A 21,313-nucleotide genomic window follows, 5' to 3' on the forward strand; every position below is an offset into this window, starting at 1 on the left:
AGAAGACATATCACTATTTAAAGAATATGAGGCTAGAAACATCTAAATGAAACAGCTGTTGCTCATCCATTAATAGTCTGACTGTTACAGAATAAAGTACATTAGTAATCACTTCATTTTGTCAGAAAAAAGTAAAAGATAGCCCCAAGTAATTAAGTTTTGTTAACATATTTTGCCATAATAAATTTTTACTTAGGAGAACAACAATTTAATTAATTTTTCCCAGTAATTTTAGCAAACTAACAGAACCAGAACTTGATCTAATTAAAATCAGAAACCATGTTTTGTCTGTTGCATGAATCAGAAATCTTATTTTGAAAGAATCAACATAAAATTTTCAACTGAAAAATGGAAAACAAGAATACAGAAATGATGTAGGAAGAAATATTTAACCCAAAGAACTAGTAAGAACTGCCAGCAAAAGAGGAAAATTTTGGAAAACAAGAAAAAAGAAACACATTCATGTCAGGACACAAAATTAGAGTTCTGGACAAACTCTGACCACAATCATCTTTAGGTAGTCAAACCATCTGCTCCTCATTCTTCCTTTTCCTAAAATGCTCCTGAGACCAATATCTGGTCAGGTAATACAGGAAGAGGTCTGAAGTTATTAGAGATTTCCTGGCTTTTAGCCATACTGGCCTTTGCCTCTCTCACTTGGAATTGAATCTGATCATGTCTCCCTCCTACATTTCTTTCTCCCATCATGTCAACAACTATAAAACAAGGAAATACACAACATGCCATTTATTACATTCTGCTTTCTCTATAAAACAACTTCAAGTTTCCTTCTTAACTCTAGGTGATGAGCCCTGATGGAACTTCTGAGTATTTTAAAGAGTATCTAAACCCACTTTCATTACACCATCTTAGTTCCATTCCATCCCTCCTTATTTCCCAAAATAACAATCTAAAATCAGCCAGTGTGGGAGTCCCAAACTTAATGACTAATAATTTTCCCAAAAACTTCAGATGAAAATGATATCCTATTGTACACAACTGAATAGAGTAACAGAAAGGCCATTTGACACTTTTTTTTTTTTTTTTTAAGCAAGCATGTTAGAAGTGGCAAGAATGAAGACTTCTAATTTTTAACTTGAATCCTGGGCTTTAAAACTTCAGAGACACGGTGAAAAGTATCATGTAGTTCACATACAGAATGTAGGTTTCCATATGCTTTTCCATAGAAAGTTTATTTTTGAAAGCATATATTGTGCTGGTTTTTTAATACACTGAAGTACAAAATAGCAAACATTCTTAAAACAAAGATGATCTGCTGTAACCTTCAAGAAACTCTAAGTCTCTTTGTTGCTGAAGTGACATTCTCTTCACCACAAAACGGTCTCCAACTACTTGAGCCCATGTCAACCTCTCCCTCCATAACCGCAACAGTTACAGCCAACATTCTACCATGGGGTATGGACTAGGCAAGATCTTATGTTGGTCTCTAACTGTTCAGCGTTTGTATGTTTTACCTTGTTGAATGAGTTCTCACCTTCTCAAAATCAGGATGACCATACTTTTTCTTTACCTAGGACTTGTAATGCTACACAAAGCTACAGAAAATTTCGTTTAAGAAGTCAAGCTTTACAGATATTCAATTTCTAATGCTCTTACTAAAATGCTATTTATGCACTTAGGACAACCTAGTGAGTCTGGCTGTTGACAAGAAGAAAGAATAAAGTTTTGGAAAACCTGAGCTGAAATTTTATCACATTAAAAATATAAAGAGGAGAAATTAGATAATAATCTGGAAACTGCTTCCCTTCTGTCATAACCATAGCTGCCATTAACCTCCCCTTCCCCCCACCTCTATCAGACACACCAAATTTATGCGGGAAAAGCCTAGATAATTCATTCACAACATTTAAGAGCTAAATTATCCAACTAACTGCATTTTTTACCCAAGTGATCCTCTTTTGAATATAAAAAAGTAAAATATGTAAGAAAGAAGAAAGCAGTATTTTGAAGTCTACTAACTAACAGGAATATCAGCAGTGATTTTACCTGTATGATATCACATATTCCTACATTTTGTCAGCGAGACAACTGAGGCTCAGTGAAGTTGAATAGTTTACCTAAGGCCAAAATGTCTGGGGTTTTTCTCCCCTACTATATCCAGCTAGAGTTTGTCCCACAGTTCAATCACTCAATGAGAAAATATTTATTGAGCCTTTATCATAAGCTAGTCATCACTCTAGGTATTAGAAATACAAAGGTGTGTGAGACAGACCAAGCCCTCTCATAGAACTTACATTCTAGTGATGAAAGCGGAAAACTTATACCCAAACAGGATAATCTGAGAATTATAATTGTTGATCTTTCTTATGTACAATAATAGTCAAATATTCTAAATACTTACAGGATTAAATAGTTACAAAAACAAAGGGGGGGGGGGACACTGACCACTGGTAATACTGTGGCCCGCTCGTCAATTACTGAGCTAAACCACTGCATCTTTTAATAAATCAGGAGAGAGAAGGAAGCAGAGTATTTAAACTGCTCACAATGTCCTTTGAAAATAAAGTGACTCTGTGAGATATAAGAATGGGCAGCTCCAACAGTGCTGGTTCTCAAACCCCAAATTCCATCTTTATCCATTATTACTAAGGTACGGATGCATTATTTGAAGAGTTGATTTGGAAATACCAAGGGAGTGCTGTAATTTGACATAATCCCCCTATGAGAAACACAGGAGGGTTTCGACATCCTCATCATAAGACTCCCCATCACTATACATGATACCCCTTGAGCAATGACATCCAGCACTCAGTCCCAGTCCGTGGCCAGCAAGAACTGTGGCACTCATACACTATGGAATGGTCAGCAGTTCTCAGGAAGTGCCCAGCCCCAATGTGGTGGTTCCCCTTACCCTCCACCCTTCAAAACGAACTTCACTTCTATTAAATTTGGGAACATATGCAAAATTCTAAGTTTTGTTTTTAGCAATGAGAACTCAGTGGAACTCTCCCATCACCCACCTATTCATACAAGGATAAAAGTCGACCAAATTACTATTCCTATAGCTGCCCCTACCCCCTCCCATGATATTTATAGTGTTGTATAATGTGGATTGACCCCTGTCACTAAGATATAGTGAGAATTTGCGTTTGTAAATTACTTCGGAACCCCTGAGGACAGTTCCTGGAGCGAAGGCTCCTTTTCAGAAGGTGGAAGTCAGTCTAGAGACCAAGAGCTAAGATCAGCACTTCATTCACAGGGCTATACCTTCCTGCCAAAGCACCCTGCAAATCTATTTTTACTCGCAAGTTACTACGTGGGGACTGGGGGCTGTTTCAAGTTCATCAGTGTAAACCTGTTTCCTCCAAGAACTGTCACACACCAGCAGCTAAGATCTCAAAGTAGCCTCAGTTCCCTTCTAGAATCTCTACCTCTCTTGCTTGAGAGAGGAGCAACGGATCTTTCTATCAGACGAGCGGCATCCACAAACTAAAAGTTTGCAGCAAACTTTCAATAAGATACCAACCCTCACTCAAAAGTCCTACCACTTGCCACCCTCCAAAATGTATATAGCTAAACCCCATAGGAACGAGCCCACGTTCTGTCGGTAGGGGAAAATTTTAAACCTTTCCCCAGATTCCGCCACCCACCCCAACACCGACTCCATCGGGTCAGAGAGGGACCACTCCCCGCTATAACCGGGGGCGGGGGTGGGAGTCGGGGGGGGTCTCCCAGGAAGCACACACCTGAGATTGATCCTCTCGCACGAGGAAAGAGAGGGCAGGAGCAAGGGTTCCTCCGGCCGGGGCGGAGTCTCTGCCTCCCCCGAATCAGAGTCTCGGCCCAGGTACTCTCGGCGAGGCGCGCCGGGATGTCACCCCCGGGCAGGCAGGCCGAGTGTAACCCGACGCGCCCAGCGCCGCCGCGCCCCCGCCTCCCGAGCAACTTGCTCCTCCCGCTCCCCGCCCCGAGGGCCGCCCCGGCGCCTCGGCCGCCACATCCAGCGGTAGACCTCACTCTGGCCCAGCAGGGAAATACGGAAGTGGAGGCGGGGGACCCTGCCGTGAAAGAGATGGGGGAGGGGGGGAGGGGTACCGGGGGTGGGGAGCGGGGAAGCGTTGCGAACCAGCAGGCAGAGAACGATCAAGGTCTCCGCCTCCCAGTGAACGTGACTAGACCGGGGACTCGGGGGACGCAGGGCCAGCCAGATAGGGCCGCGGCGCGGCGGATCCCTGGCCCTGGCCCCAAGCTGCGGGTTCTACCCTACGTCCTCGCCTGGCCACACTCCAGACCTTCGGCCCAACCTCGGCTGGGCTAGGCCCGGAGAAGACGGTGGAGGTGTCCGATTTCCTCTGCCCTCCGCCTTGCGGGTCGCTCTCTCCACCTGCCTGGGAGACAGGAGACACTCGTCCGCCTGCACGCCGGCGGGGCTGGCATACCTGATTTCTTGTTTCCGGCCTGAAACTGGCTTCCCCTACTCGGCAGGCAGGCTTCCTTGGGCCTAGAGACGCGTCTGGGAGGCTGTAGGACCCCTGGGAGCGGCCGACAGAGCCCAAAGCCTTGCCCCGGCTCCCCCCACCCCAACCCCCGACCCGGGTGCTCTGGAGGCGCGCCCGGCCTCCTGACCCCTGCCTGAATGTCTTCGAGGAGACCTGCAGGGAAGACCAAGTCCAAGCATCGGGGGGTGGGATGCTGAGCACCCGCTCCTCTGGCCCAGCCTCCTACAGGTGGGGGGAGGGGAGAGCCCGGGCAGCAGAGCAGCAGGCTTCCCGGCTGCACCCCCAAACCCGACCTTGCCCACTGAGCATGCCCAGCTCACTTGCTGCAATTGCAAGGGCTAGACGAGGCCAAGGGGGCCCAAGGAAGGGGCAGATGGGATTCAAATTGACCCATTTCCTTAAGGTCTTTCCTCCGAAGATCTCTGGGAGCTTTACACATAACTTTTCTACCGTGGCATTGCAAAATACCCAGGGAACAGCTGGAAAGGCCTTTCCAAAAAAGGCAGCCAAATTAGTTTGAATCAAAATCGCAGGGGTGGGTTTTTTCAGTCAATTATTTATTAACTCACTTACTAATTTCTTTAAATACCAAAGAATTATATTATAATTGACCCAGAGGAATATGTAGACTCACTGGGTCCCACACTTGTAGTAACAGGAAACCAGCCTACCCAACAGGTTGTCTTTCCAGTGGAACAGTGTTTCTCAGCCTTGGATATACATTGCAATGGGGGATGGGTGGTGGTGGTGGTGGTTTAGTCTTCTAAGTCGTGTCCGACTCTTGCGACCCCATGGACTGTAGCCCAACAGACTCCTCTGTCCACGGGATTTCCCAGGCAAGAATACTGGAGTGGGTTGCCATTTCCTTCCCCAGGGGATCTTCCCAATCCAGGGATGGAACTCTTTCTCTTGAGTTTCTTGGATTGCAGGTGGATTCTTTACTGCTGAGCCACCAGGGCAGCCCAGGGGCCGGTAGGGAGCTGTTAAATGATCAATGCCAGGTTCCCATACCCACACCAGTTGAATCAGTCTGCTGATGGAACCTGGAAATTTCTATATTTTGAAACTGTTGGTCTCAGAGAGTAACTGGAGGAGCCATCATCTCCAGAGAATCTGCTTCTTAAACTCTGGGACCAGGAACTGAGCTTTGAACAAAACCTTCCAGTGATCCAGATGCACACTACTGCTTGAGAACTATTGTTGAAAGCCACCCAACCTCCAGATGCTTCAGGTGTGCACCCACGCAGGGTTAAGAATCTCTATAATAGACCATTGTGCTCTCATTTTTTCAAATCCTAAACATTTGTCTAGAAGAGGAACATGATACACAGAAAAGGAAAAATCTGGTTGCATTGAGGTGCCATTCAGTTCAGTTTAGTCGCTCGGTTGTGTCTGACTCTTTTCGACCCCATGAATCGCAGCATGCCAGGCCTCCCTGTCCATCACCAATTCCAGGAGTTCACTCAGACTCACGTCCATTGAGTCAGTGATGCCATCCAGCCAACTCATCCTCTGTCATCCCCTTCTCCTCCTGCCCCCAATCCCTCCCAGCATCAGAGTCTTTTCCAATGAGTCAACTCTTCACATGAAGTGGCCAAAGTACTGGCCACTGGCCAAAGTTTCAGCTTTAGCATCATTCCTTCCAAAGAAATCCCAGGGCTGATTTCCTACTAATTCTCCCAGGATAGTTCACTGCTTGGAATATGAAGACTACCTACTATTATTCACTTTTGTACCTAGCACAGTGCCTATAATACAATAGATGTTTGATAACTGTTCACTGATATGAAATGAATGCTCAGGTGTTGTGAACCCTGTTACGTCTACTATTTATATTCCCCACAAGTCCTGGTCACCTTGCTAGCTAACAAGCCAGCAGGGATTCAGTTCTCATGAGTAACCCATGATTATCCATGATGGTCTGATCCAAGTCAGACCCTGATAGAATAGGATATGGGAGGAGGTAGACAATATTGGGGCTTCCCTGGTGGCTCAGTAGTAAAGCATCTTCCCGCAATGCAGGAGACCATCTGCAATGGTCTGGAAGATTCCCTTGGTGAAGGAAGTGGCAACCCACTCCAGTATTCTTGCCTGGGAAATCCCATGGACATAGGAGCCTGGTGGGCTACATCCACGGGGTGGCAAAGAGTTGGACATGACTTAGCAACTAAACCACCACCACCAGAGAATTTTGTGGTGAGAAAACTCAGAAGTCTCAGATATGTTTTCACTTGCCAAGGTTGGGGCCCAAAGCAATCAAAGGAAAGCAGGACCCTAGGCATCAGTGGAATTCAGGAAAGGCATCAGATGAAAAAGTGTGTATGGGAGCAGTTAGGAGAGGAGAGATAAAAAGGTAACATGATAAGCATTCAGCTTACTCTGGATCACCTTTTTCTAAACAACCCACCTCAGCCCTCCTCTTCCCCATGCTCCATACACATCTAAACTCAGCAACAGCCTTGACAAAAAAATTAATTAGAAATTGTTGTGAAATAATTACTTCCAATTACTGCATCAAAACATAGCTGATTTGTAGTTTTTCAACATAAATTATGCATCCACTTTTATTCAGGGTGAAAGTGGTTTAAAAAAATTAATCCTTAAAGATAACACTGAAAGTGAAGTATTAGTCACTCAGAAATGTCCAACTCTTTGTGACCCAATGGACAGTAACCCACTAGGATCCTCTGTCCATGGAACTCTCCAGGCAAGAATACTGGAGTGGGTTTGCCGTTCCCTTCTCCAGAAGACCTTCCTGACCTAGGGATTGAACCCTGGTCTCCTGCTTTGCAGGCAGATTCTTTACCTTCTGAGCCACATGCACTAGATAATTTCCAAATGCAGAGTTTTATGATCTTTCTGCTTTAAGACTGACAGACTTACAGAATCAAAAATTATTCCCTATTTACTCCATCAGTATCTTCTAGAAGGAATAAAGTATAAAAATAATTTTTTCCTTTTAGCCTTAAACATAATGCTTTAAAACTTAGGTTACTATTTATGAATACCTAAAGTAGCTTTCCACCTCTCTATCTCTGCCCTTGTGTCTTCTTTATTATGATAAGAATTCCACTGAAAGAATTTGGCTGCTGATTGTGGTATCTAATACAATGTAATTTCCCATATGCCTAAGCAATTTCTTTTCATTCTTAAGATAATTTTGTACGGAGGAGGGCAATAATCATTCATTTACGAATTACTCTTCAGAATTAAGTATTAGGTTAGATACACAAACAATACTTAAAAACATCTTTCCTGCACACATACACTTGCTACAGCTTCTCAAGGAATTAAAACCAAACACACTGAGGGTTAAAAAGGGAGAAAACTGAGAATGTAAAGGGTGTGGCACTTAGAACTAAATTTAAAAACATGAAGTAATTATTTCAGCAGAAGGCAATCTACTGATCTGACCAGTACCTCGGGAGAATTAGAGTCTTAAGTGTTTCTCCTTGTCATCATAAACATGACTCAGCATTTGGAATGAAACCATGTTTACTGTCTTTCAGATTGAAGGTGTCAAGTAACTTTAGTGCCACCTCTTTCCTCCTGTGCCTGTGAAAACTTCAGGACTACCATAGGTTTTCAGGCTCACTTAGCTACCGAAATTTGAAAACCTTTTCCCTTTTCATTCCTTCCTATCCAAACAAAATCTAAATTTGCCTGCCATTAATTTATCTTGCTTTTATAGTGCTGTCAGGTAAATCTGGGTTATTCTCTATATTCTAGTGTAACAATACAAGCAAGAAGTTCTTCCCTGCCTCTGTCAGCTGCTTAGACAACTTAAACCCAACTGTTAGGGATAACCTTTCTCTAGCATGGGGAACCTTCCATTGGTGATTCTGTTACACACTTTTTATGATCATTCATCACCTGCTCAGGGTCAACTCTTTTAGTCCTCGCCCATTTCTAGAGAGCAACACACTTTCTGCTAGTGTTCATTGATTATCAAAGCTCATAATAAAATTTATGGACTATAAGGATTGAATGGGGCCATTGTTGTTCAGTTGTTCAGTTGTTTCTCACTCTGTATGATCCCATGGACTGCAACATGCCAGGCTTCTCTGTCCTTTACTATCTCCCAGAGTTTGCTCAAATTCATGTCCATTGAGTCAATGATGCTATCTAATCACCTCATCCACTGTCACCCCTTCTCTTCCTTCCCTCAGTCTTTGCCAGCATCAGGGTCTTTTCCAGTGAGTTGGCTCTCCATATGAAGTGGCTGAAGGATTGGAGCTTCAGCTTCAGTACCTTGCCCATCTGATGCTTCCCAGGTGGCTCAGTGGTAAAGAATTCACCTGCCAATGCAGGAGACACCAGAGATGCAGATTTGATCCTTGGGTCAGGAAGATCCCCTGGAGTAGGAAATGGCTACCTACTCCAGTATTCTTGATGGGAAATCCCATGGATAGAGAAGCCTGGCAGGCTGCAGTCCACGAGGTCAAAAAGTCATACACCACTGAGCAACTGAGCACAGTACATAAGACAGCACATGAAAACAAACAGTTTCAGCACAGTATGTTAATAACTCTAAACGGGGACCTCAAAGCTCTGTGTTGGGATGGAGCATACAAGTATTCCGGACAGCATCTCTTGCAGAGGAAGTAGCAGCTTACTTCTAAGACAAGAGGGAATATACGATTAAAGGCCTAGAAATATGAAAAGGCCTAGTGTTTTCTGGGAAATGCTGTCATATAAAATCTGAGGGAGAAGATATTGGCAGATGCAGTTAGATTGATAATCAGAACCTGGGTCATACAAAGTCATACAAAGGAAAGGGGCCATAAATACTATTAACTCTCAGATTTTTGTTTTAAAAATGATAAAACCAAGGCTCCGAGTTATTAAGTATTTTGCCTAAAGTTACAGAGTTGTTCAGTCATGTCCAACTCTTTGCGACCCCATGGACTTCCCTGTCCTTCACCATCTCCCGGAGCTTGCTCATGTCCGTTGAGTTGGTGATGCCGGAGTTAGCCTAACATTAATGCATGTAGTACATATGCCCTCCATCAAATCTGACTCTTTGTGACCCCATGGACTGTAGCCCACCAGGCTCCTCTGTCCATGTGATTTTCCAGGCAAGAATACTGGAGTGGGTTGCCATTTCCTTCTCCAGGGGATCTTCCCAATCCAGGGATTGAACCCATGTCTCTTGTGTTTCCTGCATCGGCAGACAGATTCTTTACCACTGCGCCACCTGGGAAGACCCAGCCTAACATAGTGTTAAGACTAAAATGTGAAACTGTTTGGTGCAGAGAACAGTGTGGGAGCTTCAAATCTATCCTTCTCTAAGTTCTTTAACCTCTAACTTCCCAGAGCCTCTGTTTCCTCATCCAGGGAGGATGTTAATAGCGCACATTCAATACTAACTCTCTTTCAGGCACTAGTCTTAACCAAGTACTTGTGATCGATAATCATCAGAATAACTATGAGTTTTTTGGTTTCTTGGCTTTGTTTTTACAAATGGGAGAATTGAGGCATACAACTGCTAAGTAACATGCCCAACATAACACAGCTAGCAACAGCCAGACTGGGATTGAATAGGATATTCAATGGGATATTCAATAGGACATTCAATAGGATATTCAATGGGATAATATATGTAAAATGCCTGACTTATAGGCTGTCTATAAAACTATCACCAGTGTCGTTTCCCTTCCCTGAAGCCCACACATTCTGACTTGTGGTTCAATATTGGGCAAAGACACTTTTGTTCTGAGCTTTGAATGCTATGTATACTCACATCTTTTTTTTCCATTCTATTATTTTAGTAGTTTACATAATTTGGGAAGCACTATTAATATATTCACCTAATAATCTTAATCTAATCATCTTAATCGAATAATCTTAATCATTGTTAACAATAGTTACAAATTAAGAAGATAATCAAACATTGACCAAAGACTACAAGTTTACTACTTACAAAAGAAAAAAACTAATATAGAGTTTCTAGATTAGCAAACTCTGTCCAGAAAAATTAAACAAATTCTTCAAAATTAAAAAAATTAAAACAAATTCTTGATCTGGACTGGTCCAATACCTTTGAGGCTCAGAGATTAGACCAGGTCAATTATGATTTAGTTGGTCTCCACCTCCTTGTTACTTGAATTCTTAAAAGCAGAATTATAGACATCTAATATCCAACAGAAAATCTTCCCACATTAGTGATTTTCAAAGAGTTAGGATCAAGAATGAGGTAAAAATACAGGATATGATCTTCACCTTGAAAAGATGAAATGAAAATGCTAAGTATATTTTTAATGGGTACTTAAAGTTTTATCTCTGCTTTATAAGAATCTGGGGGCGGGGGGAGGGGGGCACTTCCTTGGCAGTCCAGTGGTTAAGACTTCACCTTTCATTGCAGAGGATAAGTGTTCAATCTCCGGTCAGGGAGCTAAGATCCAACATGCCTCACAACCAAAAAACATAAACAGAAGTAATATTGAAAGAAATTCAATAAAGACTTTAAAAATGGTCTACATAAAAAAAAATTCTGGGAAAGAATCTTCTAAATAAAAATAAAATTTAGAAAAAATGACATCAATAAAAAGTGACACAAGGAAACTTATTTAGAATAAAGGTTTTGAGGGTAAAGGAAATTCGAACTCCTCCTTGGGCTGGCATCCATTCTGTTCCTAAGACAGCACTGAAAACAAGTGTTTGTGATGTAAACTGAGTAACATTGTCTCTGGAACAAAGCCTCGCATTTAATAGCAGGAGGAAGGTTGCCGGCAAGTGTTATGTCCTAAATAACTCATTCGGAGAACATGAATAAGTATTAGGTTCTGATGTGGGAGCTGAAACAAAATGGAGGATTGGACTCTTGAGAGCAACTCTGGTTATGATTCAGTTAAAGAGCTGACTGAGCCAAGAGTAAACAGCCCAGGGAACTGGAGATGTGTTCAGTTCCATGTCTAAGAACCTGTTACATAACCTGGAGATTATTTCAATCTCATCAGTAAATACTTAAAATAAACTTGACCACAGTTTGTAATATTTTGATGTGATTTTTTTTCTAAATGAATCTGAACAGCAAAAAATAGAGCAACAATAGCAAAGGACAGGGTTTATGCCTGTGCATGTTTAGCCTTTAAAATAAGAAGAATGCTGTGTCTTAATTCAGCAGCCTTGAAACACATGGGCATTGACCTAATTTCTGCCAAGCCAAGAGGGAGGCCCTCTACACACAAGGGTATAGGCCAGAGTGACAGGTGCTGTTCCCTCAATAAATAGCTTGGACTCAAAAGGGAATCTCCTGCATTCCTCCTCTATCAGTAAAAGCATCAAGCAAAGCCAAAAAATGAACCAGGGAAATGCAGAGATTCTTTGTTCTGTTATCTTTGAGTTACTTATTGAATAGCTCTTTTTTTAATAGCCTTTTAAAATACTTTTTTAAATAGCTGTTTTAGGGGTCATAAAACAAAAGAAGAGAATGGTATAATGTAAACTTTATCAAAGAGAATTTGAAATCTTAATGAAAAGTCTATTAACATTCTCTAGACCACACTGCAAATAGATAATCCTATTTCCTTTCCACCTAATTTTTAATCCTGGTCATTTCTGAGAACTGAGACAACTTGACCTGTGATTAAAAAAAAAAAAGCTAGAAACTGGTGTCAGAGTATCTGAAAAAAAATATTTTTTTCCTAGTAAATTTAGAGTATATGTGTTCTAAAAATATCTTTCAATAGTCAAATGTAGAGGAAGGCACTTTTTCCTGAGCACATGCTCTTCAACCTGATCCTCTTGGGGGTTTGCAATAGAGAAGTCCAGTCCTCACAAAGAGGCCTTCCTACAGTGGGTCTCAAAGTGCAGTGGCGTGGAATTCAAGCTTTTCCGTATTTTCCTCACCCAGACACAATTTACATTCCTGCTTTGGGGCTATGTGAAAGCAAATCGTCCCTAGGCTTAATGAGGTAAGGTGAAGACCTATAAGCTGAATAGTGACCTCCCTGGAACCTCTGAATGTCACTTTACATGGCAGGTGTGGAGTATTAACAGGTATGATTTAACCAAGGATTCTGAGATGGAGAGTTTATCCTGAATTATCAGGGGGAACCCTAAATACAGTCACATGTATCTGTCAATTTAAAAAATAGTTCACAATGTAGAAATTGAGAGCTATGTTTTATTTGGCGGGAATTTTTAGAACCACAAGCCCAGGAGACAGCATCTCAAATGACCCTGAGAGAACAGTTCTGAGGAGGCAGCGGGGAGGAACCAGGTTATATAGAAGTTTTCAGCAAGGGGCAGGTAGTCTCAACTAGGGGCAGGTAGTCAATAATAATTATTATTATTAACAATAATCAAAAGATTATTATTAAGGAAATCCAAATATCTCAACTTAAGGAATTTAGCACTTTGGCACCCCACTCCAGCACTTTTGCCTGGAAAATCCCATGGACAGAGGAACCTGGTGGGCTGCAGTCCATGGGGTCGCGAAGAGTCGGACACGACTGAGCGACTTCCCTTTCCCTTTTCACTTCCATGCATTGGAGAAGGAAATGGCAACCCACTCCAGTGTTCTTGCCTAGAGAATCCCAGGGACGGTGGAGCCTGGTGGGCTGCCATCTATGGGGTCGCACTGAGTTGGACACGACTGAAGTGACTTAGTAGCAGCAGCTACTATGTATAGGAAGATGCAAGAGTCTGGTCTAACTGAAATCATCCCTTTCATATGCATCTCAGCTAACTGGGGTCAGCATCCTGCTTCCTGATTTTTCACATCCTTAGTTCCTTGCTTATTGTAGGGAGCCCCAGCAGCTACTAGATTGCAAGCATTGTTCTCCCTCTTGGGCTCCCTCTGGGCTCAAAAATTAACTTCGAAGGCACAAAATCACCGTGACATCTTTGTTTATTGATGTGGCAGGAAACATTCCATTTCACATATCTATAGAAGAGAGCAGTAATAGGGAGGATTTATACAGACACTAGAGTAGAAGACAGTGCCATCATGGATGCAGGTTAGAGTAATACAGACACAAGCCAAGGAATGCCAGCAGCCACCAGAAGCTGGCAGAAGCAAGGAGTGAATTCTCCCAGATCTTCTGGACAGAGTTGGCTCTGCCAACCCCAATTTCAGTCCAGTGATAATAACGTTGGACTTCTGGCCTCCAGAAATGTTGTTGTTGTTCAGTCGTGTCTGACTCTTTGCAACCCCAAGGACTGCAGCACTCCAGGCTTCCCTGTCCTTCATTACCTCCTGGAGTTTGCTCAGACTCATGTCCTTTGAGTCGGTGATGCCATCCAGAACTATGGGAGACTGTATTTCTTGTTTTAAACTACCAACTTCTGGTAATTTCTTAAAGCAGCAATAGGAAACTGGTAACATTTCCTTCAGCACTTCCTTCATTTATTTTCCTTTGACACCAACACCAGTCGATCTTTGTAGAGCTAGCCCTTCAGTACATCACTGACATTTGTAACGTACTCTTTATTCACAATGACAAAGCAATTTACAGCAATGTAAATGGGCTCAATTTTCTGTCCTGTGGGACATTCAAGTGATACTAGAGACTTTAAAAATTTGAGAAATGCCTTGTTTGGTTTGTTTTAGCTTTCTAACAAGTGAAGAAATACCAAAACAAGATTGAAAAAATTATTTCATAGTTTGAATGTTACAATTAGGCAACTAACGCTTAGCAGAAGGATGTCAGTAATTGCCCTTTTAGCTTCATTTAGAGGTAAGAGCAAAAATTTTAACATGAAGTCTGTACTAGATGGATTGCTGCACCACCCAGATCCTCCTTTAAGCAGATCTTCTTTCACCAGCTGCTGGAAGCATCTTCAGCTGGCAACTCCTCTATAATTTGCTTCTACTGCAAACAGCAGTCTCATTCAAAGCCATCCCTTTCCTGAACTGATCCTTACCATGAGATTGAGTGAAGCAGGAGTATAAAGGCCCAGCTAAATAATTGGGAGATAACACTAATGGACTGTGCAGACTCCAGAACTCCCTTAGGGGGTGAAGGAGGTTTTGTTGGCCTTGCATCACAATTCACATTTTCCTCTGCCCACTTCTGCTTCTGTGTTCTCCTTATCACAAGTGTCCCTAAAAATAACATCCATGTCAAGTTGAATCAGAGACCTTCATAAATAGGAAGCACAGGTAACCCAAACCCTTGAGTTCCACAGAATTTTTAATTCATTCCTTCTCCTTAATCAGATTTCTCCCCTGGGACTATACATTTCTACCCATCTCAAATAAAGAACCATTCCCCAGGAGCCTTTGTAATATGTTTCTACATATCTGCATATCCAAAGGCTATCCAAGGGTTTCCTTTCTGGCTCAGAGATAAAGAATCCTCCTGCAAAGCAGGAAATGTGGGTTCGATCCCAAGGTCAGAATGATCCCCTGAAGAAGGAGATGGCAACCCACTCCTATATTCTTGCCTGGGAAATCCCATGGACAGAGGAGCCTGGTGGACTGCACTCCACGGGGTCGCAAAAAGAGTTGGACATGCCTCAGTGACTAGACGACATCTACACATTCAAGGGCACAAGGCTTCTCTGAACCACACAGAGTTTAGAAGTATGAGTTGCCCAACATCCCCCCAAACCATGCGTCCTTTCAAGTTTCTCTAATTTATTTGTTTCTAATTTTGTTGCAGGAAGGGGGACCCTTAACAGGCCCAAAAGAGGGCTCTTGTCTAACACTCAGAAATGAATTGTCCGAGGAGGCACACATGCTGACAAAGTAAGAGAGTTCATTGTGAAGGGGGTGCCCAGGCAGAGAGCAGGAGGGTAAGGGAATCCAGGAGGACTGCTCTGCCATGTGCTCACAGTCTTGGGTTTAATGGTGATGGTTTTAGTTTCCAGGTTTTCACTGGCCAATCATTCTGCCTTCACCAGGGCCCTTCCTGGTGGCACATGCATTGCTCAGCCAAGATGTATGCCAGCGAGGATTCTGGGGGGTGGTAGACATGTGACATCTCCTTTTGACCTTTCCCAAACTCTTCTGATTGGTGTGGCTTATTATTTTCATGATTCTTACTGGGACCTCCTGTGACAAAATTACTCACCAAATGGTTACTCTGGTATGTGGCCAAGATGCGTGGTTTCAGTCAGTGTGTTTCCCCAAGGAATTTTTGACAACCACTGGATATTTGTTGAGCGTCACCAGGCTATTGTTTAGGGATACAGGCAACACCCAGTTGTGTATGTGTCTGGTGGTGAAACTAAAGTCCAATGCTGTAAAGGATAATAATGCATAGAATCCTACAAATTAGGCCCATGAATCAAGGTAAATTGGAAGTGATCAAACAGGAGATTGCAAGAGTGAACATCGGCATCTTAGGAATCAGTGACCTAAAATGGACAGGAAAGAGCGATTTTAATTCAGATGACCATTATATCTACTACTATGGGCAAGAATTCTTAGAAGAAATGGAGTAGCCCTCATAGTCAACAAAAGAGTCTGAAATACAGTACTTGGGTGCAATCTCAAAAACAGAATGATCTTGGTTCGTTTCCAAGGCAAGCTATTCAATATGCCCCGACCAGTAATGCTGAAGAAGCTGAAGTTGAACAGTTCTGTAAAGACCTACAAGAGCTTCTAGAACTAACACCAAAAAAAGATGTCCTTTTCATCATAGGAGATTGGAATGAGAACACAGGAAGTCAAGAGGTACCTGGAATAATAGGAAAATTTGGCTCCAGACTACAAAATGAGGGAGGGCAAAGGCTAACACAGTTTTGCCAAGAGTTTTGCCACGACACACTGGTCATAGCAAACACCCTCTTCCAACAACACAAAAGATGACTCTGCACATGGACATCACCAGATGGTCAATACCAAAATCAGATTGATTATAGTCTTTGCAGCTGAAGATGGAGAAGCTCTATACAGTCAGCAAAAGCAAGACCGGGAGCTGACTATGGCTCAGATCATGAACTCTTTATTGCAAAATTCAGACTAAAATTGAAGCCTGTAGGGAAAACCACTAGGACATTCAGGTATGACCTAAATCAAATCCCTTATGATTACACAGTGGAGGTACAAATAGATTCAAGGGATTAGATCTGATAGAGTTTCTGAAGAACTATGGACATAGGTTTGTAACATTGTACAGGATACCATCTCTGAGGAAAACCATCTCCAAGGGAAAATGGTTGTCTGAGGTTGCCATTTTGCAGAAAGGCAAAATGGTTGAGAAGGCCTTACAAATAGCTGAGAAAAGAAGAGAAGCAAAAGGCAAAAGGAGAAAGCGAAACATATATACAGCTGAATGCAGAGTCCAGAGAATAGCAAGGAGAGATAAGAAAGCCTTCCTAAGTGATCAATGCAAAGAAATACAGGAAAACAATAGAATGGGAAAGACCAGAGATCTCTTCAGGAAAATTACAGATACCAAGGGAACATTTCATGCAAAGATGGGCACAACAAAGGACAGAAACAGTATAGACCTAATGGAAGCAGAAGATATAAAGAGGTGGCAAGAATACATAGAAGAACTATACAAAAAAAGGTCTTCATGACCCAGATAATCATGATGGTGTGATCACTCACCTAGAGCCAGACATCCTGGAGTGTGAAGTCAGGTGGGCCTTAGGAAACATCACTACCAGCAAAGTTAGTGGAGGTGATGGAGTTATAGCGGAGCTATTTCAAATCCTAAAAGATGATGCTGTGAAAGTGCTGCACTCAATATGCCAGCAAATTTGGAAAACTCAGCAATGGCCACAGGACTGGAAAAGGTCAATTTTCATTCCAATCCCAAAGAAAGGCAATGCCAAAGAATGTTCAAACTACTGCAAAAATGCACTCATTTCACATGCTAGCAAGTTAATGCTCAAAGTCCTTCAGGCTAGGCTTCAACAGCATGTGAACCGAGAACTTCCAGATGTTCAAGCTGGATTTAGAAAAAGCAGAGGAGCCAGAGATCAAATTGCCAACATCCACTGGATAATAGAAAAAGAGAATTCCTGAAAAACATCTACTTCTGTTTCATTGACTATGCTAAAGCCTTTGACTGTGTGGATCACAACAAACTGTGGAAAATTCTTAAAGAGATGGGAATACCAGACCACCCTACCTGCCTTCTGAGAAACCCATATGCAGATCAAGAAGCAACAATTAAAACCAAACATGAAACAACAGACTGGTTCCAAATCAGGAAAGGAGTATGTCAAGGCTCTATATTGTCACTCTGCTTATTTAACTTATATGCAGAGTACATCATGTAGAATGCCTGGCTGGATGAAACACAAGCCAGAATCAAGATTGCAGGGAGAAATATCAATAACCTCAGATATGCAGATGACAACACCCTCATGGCAGAAATTGAAGAGGTACCAAAGAGGTACCTCTTGATGAAGGTGAAAGAGGAGAGTGAAAAAGCTAGCTTAAAGCTCAACATTCAGAAAACTAAGATTACGGCATCTGGTCCCATCACTTCATGGAAAATAGATGGGGAAACAATGGAAACAGTGACAGACTTTATTTTCTTGGGCTCCAGACTCACTGGAGATGGTGACTGCAGCCATGAAATTAAAAGACGCTTGTTCCTTCTAAGAAAAGCTGTGACCAACCTAGACAGCATATTAAAAAGCAGAGACATTATTTTGCCAACAAATGTCTGTCTAGTCAAAGCTATGGTTTTTCCAGTAGTCATGTATGGATATGAGAGCAAGACAATAAAAAAGGCTGAGCCACAAAGAACTGATGCCTTTGAACTGTGGTGTTGGAGAAGACTCTTGAGAGTCCCTTGGACTGCAAGGAGATCCAACCAGTCCATCCTAAAGGAGATCAGTCCTGAATATTCATTGGAAGGACTGATGTTGAAGCTGAAACTCCAATACTTTGTCCATCTGATGTGAAGAGCCAACTCATTGAAAAAGACCCTGATGCTGGGAAAGATTGAAGGCGAGAGGAGAAGGGGATGATAGAGGACGAGATGGTTGAATGGCATCATCAACTCAACGGACTGGATGTGAGTTTGAGCAGCCTCCAGGAGATGGTGAAGGACAGTGAAGCCTGGCGTGCTACAGTCCATGGAGTCTCAAAGAGCTGGACACGACTGAGTCACGGAACAATAACCAGTGTTGGTGCTCCTATCACACAGTTCAGATTATAGCACGTTATCGACTCTAAGTTGACCTTTCTTCCAGGCAAGGTAAAATGAATTAATTAGGCTAGATATAAAACAAGGAGTCATGGGGCTAGGGAAAATGGGAGAGAGCATACCACATGCTAAAGAGATTACCTCTCTGCCTAGGCCTGGTGGTCAAACTTTGTGCTACCAGCTAGAACAACAGATATTATATCCTCCCTTCTGTGATACAATATGAAGTCTGTGTTATCATCTCAGAATTATTTTTGCCCCATGTCTTTAATCTAAATTAGTCAAGCCTTTAAATCTGGATCCTAGTCCATCAATAGATAACTGACCCTTTTAAGACAATGTCGTAAAAGAAAAGGGGGCTAGGGAGAGAGAGACTTATCTAGAATAAAGGTGACTTATGTGACATAACTAAGTGCAATAAGTATGCTTTAATTGGATTCTGGCTTGAAAAGAAAATGAATGTGAAAGAAACTTTGGGAATGATGGGGAAATTTGAATATGGCCTGAGTAAAGATGAAAAAGAGAAAGATGACCTTAGGGAGTTATGATTGATTTTTTCTTCAGCGTGATGATAATATTGCAGTTATGTGAAACTATCCTTGTTTTAGAAATACATGTTAATATATTTAAGGATGAAGTAATATAACCATGGGTTACCCTGGTAGCTTAGCTCATAAAGAATCCGCCTGCAATACAGGAGACCCCGGTTCTATCCTTGGGTTGGGAAGATGCCCTGGAGAAGGGATAGGCTACCCCCTCCAGTATTCATGTGCTTCCCTGGTGCTCAGATGGTAAAGAATCTGCCTACAATGCAGGAGATTTGGGTTCAATCCCTGTTGGGAAGAACCCTGGGAGGAGGGCATGGCAATTGACTCTAGTATTCTTGCCGGGAGAATCCCCATGGACAGAGGAGCCTGGCAGGCTATACAGTCCATGGGGTCACAAAGCGTCTGACACGACTGCACAATATAACCACTTTCAGGTGATTCAGCAAAAGTATAAATGTACAGATATAAGTATTTAATTTTATAACAAATATTGGAAAACATTAACAATTGTTGAATTTAGAAGTAGATGAATAGATATTTAATTGTATTTCTACTCTTCACCTAGCCTTAAGATTTTCATAGTCAAAATTTTGAGAAAAAATAAATGGGGCAGTTGTTACACAACTTTGGCCCACTGCTATCATGGAGGAATTAGGCCCAGCGTTACTAGATATTCTGAATTTTCAAAAGAAGCCTGAAATTTGGAATTTTTTGTGATGCTTCTCCCACTTAAGAAAATATCAGCAACCGATTTTAAAAACACATCAACAACAACAAAGCCTCTGTGCAGGCCTAATACAACATATTTGGATGCTGAAGCTCTAGGTTCTTATCACCGACTCTGATTCAGATCCTTTGCACCTTAATCCTTACAACTTGCCTCTGACCCTCTGCCTCCGATTTTCTTCTTTCTCAAAGTGGCATCCAGCTAACTCAGTCCTTTTCTCACCTTTGCTCTTTTTTTTTCCCCCCAACTGGTCTCTACCACTTTGTAGTTTCATTGAGCAGTTAGTGGATAATGTGAGAATGAATCAAGCTATGGATTTCTCTGGCATATCGGATGATTTAGCAAACTGGAGAATTGTTTAATAATTATCCTAGGGCATTAAACGTTATCCTAATGATCTAAAGTAGTTATTAAACCTTCCCACTTAAGGTTATTAAATTGTAACATCTGTCTTCAGGAAGCATTTCTAGTGCATGTAATATTCGTAAAACATTTACAACTGCTTTTAGTTATATCTCAGACCCTATGATAAGTTTACAGGTTCCCCCCGCCCCTTATTTAATGGCTAAAAATACTAGGCATGGAGTCCTAAAGGCAACTTGAGTCCTCTGTAGGAGAAGGTATTATATGCAGGCAAGCTTCCTGGATGACAGGCTGCTGTTTATCCAACTGCACCATGTTCTCTCCAGGCCTTGTTTGCTTTATTAGCTAATTACCAGGCTGCATATTCAAGCCAGGTTCCAACTATATTAAGGGCTATTTACTAGCTAAAATCAATACTGTTTCGATTAGACACCTGGCGTGGCTTTTGGTAACTAAGCATTATTTGGGCTTCACTGCTTTTACTCCATCAGGGAGATGGGAAAGTGCTTTGTTTTGATTTTTTACACTTAGTGGCTACTGCTCTTAGCAGTAGGAGATAAAAGGGCAGTACAGAAGCTTTGTCACTGCCGAGACTAGGAAGAAATACGTAATATTTACAGCACCAGGAAAGGGGCAAAGAAAAATACAATGATGGACAGTGATTTTACTATTTTAAGGCTCTTTTTTCATTAGATAAATCTCTTTGGATATATGTCTGTATTACAGCACCAAGCACTGTATTACCCCTAAAATTAAAAAGATAAATAAAATACAGTCTCCAACCTTGTTAAGTTAGAAAGAAAATTGAAACAATAATAACTATTAAAGAGTGAAAACAGTAAATAGCAGATGTGGAACTGGGTTTGGATATAGCATAGGAAATGGAGTGATCTATTTTGTCTAGAAAGAAAAATTCCCCCAAAGGCTTTTTTGTTGGTGATATTGGTGCAGTGAACAAAAAAGTCCCTTTTTAATGTAGGTATTTTATTATGAAAGTACAGTAATTCCCTTTTATCAGCGAGGGAACATTCCAAGCTCCCCAGTGGATCCTGAAACTGCAGATATATTACCAAATCCTATATATACTATGTTTTTTCCTATGCATGCATACCTGCAATAAAGTTGAATTTGTAAATTAGGTACAGTAAGAGA

At 41.9% G+C, this 21,313-nt stretch overlaps 1 protein-coding gene across 3 annotated transcripts in view; it reads right to left on the reverse strand.

Annotated features, from left to right (window-relative positions):
- GPD2 (glycerol-3-phosphate dehydrogenase 2) overlaps positions 1-4,549 on the reverse strand; it is a 150,540-nt gene extending 145,991 nt beyond the window's left edge. For 2 of the 3 annotated variants that reach the window (XM_019972534.2, XM_070767690.1), the window contains exon 1: positions 3,708-3,875. The gene's annotated coding sequence lies outside the window, so the exon portion shown is untranslated. Of the gene's footprint in view, positions 1-3,707; positions 3,876-4,400 lie in introns of those variants that run through there. The other variant, XM_019972543.2, reaches the window with a different exon arrangement.
- Positions 4,550-21,313: the final 16,764 nt, after the last annotated feature.

The sequence above is a fragment of the Bos indicus genome, chromosome 2, assembly GCF_029378745.1.
Source record: "Bos indicus isolate NIAB-ARS_2022 breed Sahiwal x Tharparkar chromosome 2, NIAB-ARS_B.indTharparkar_mat_pri_1.0, whole genome shotgun sequence".
In the NCBI taxonomy this organism is placed as follows: domain Eukaryota; kingdom Metazoa; phylum Chordata; class Mammalia; order Artiodactyla; family Bovidae; genus Bos; species Bos indicus.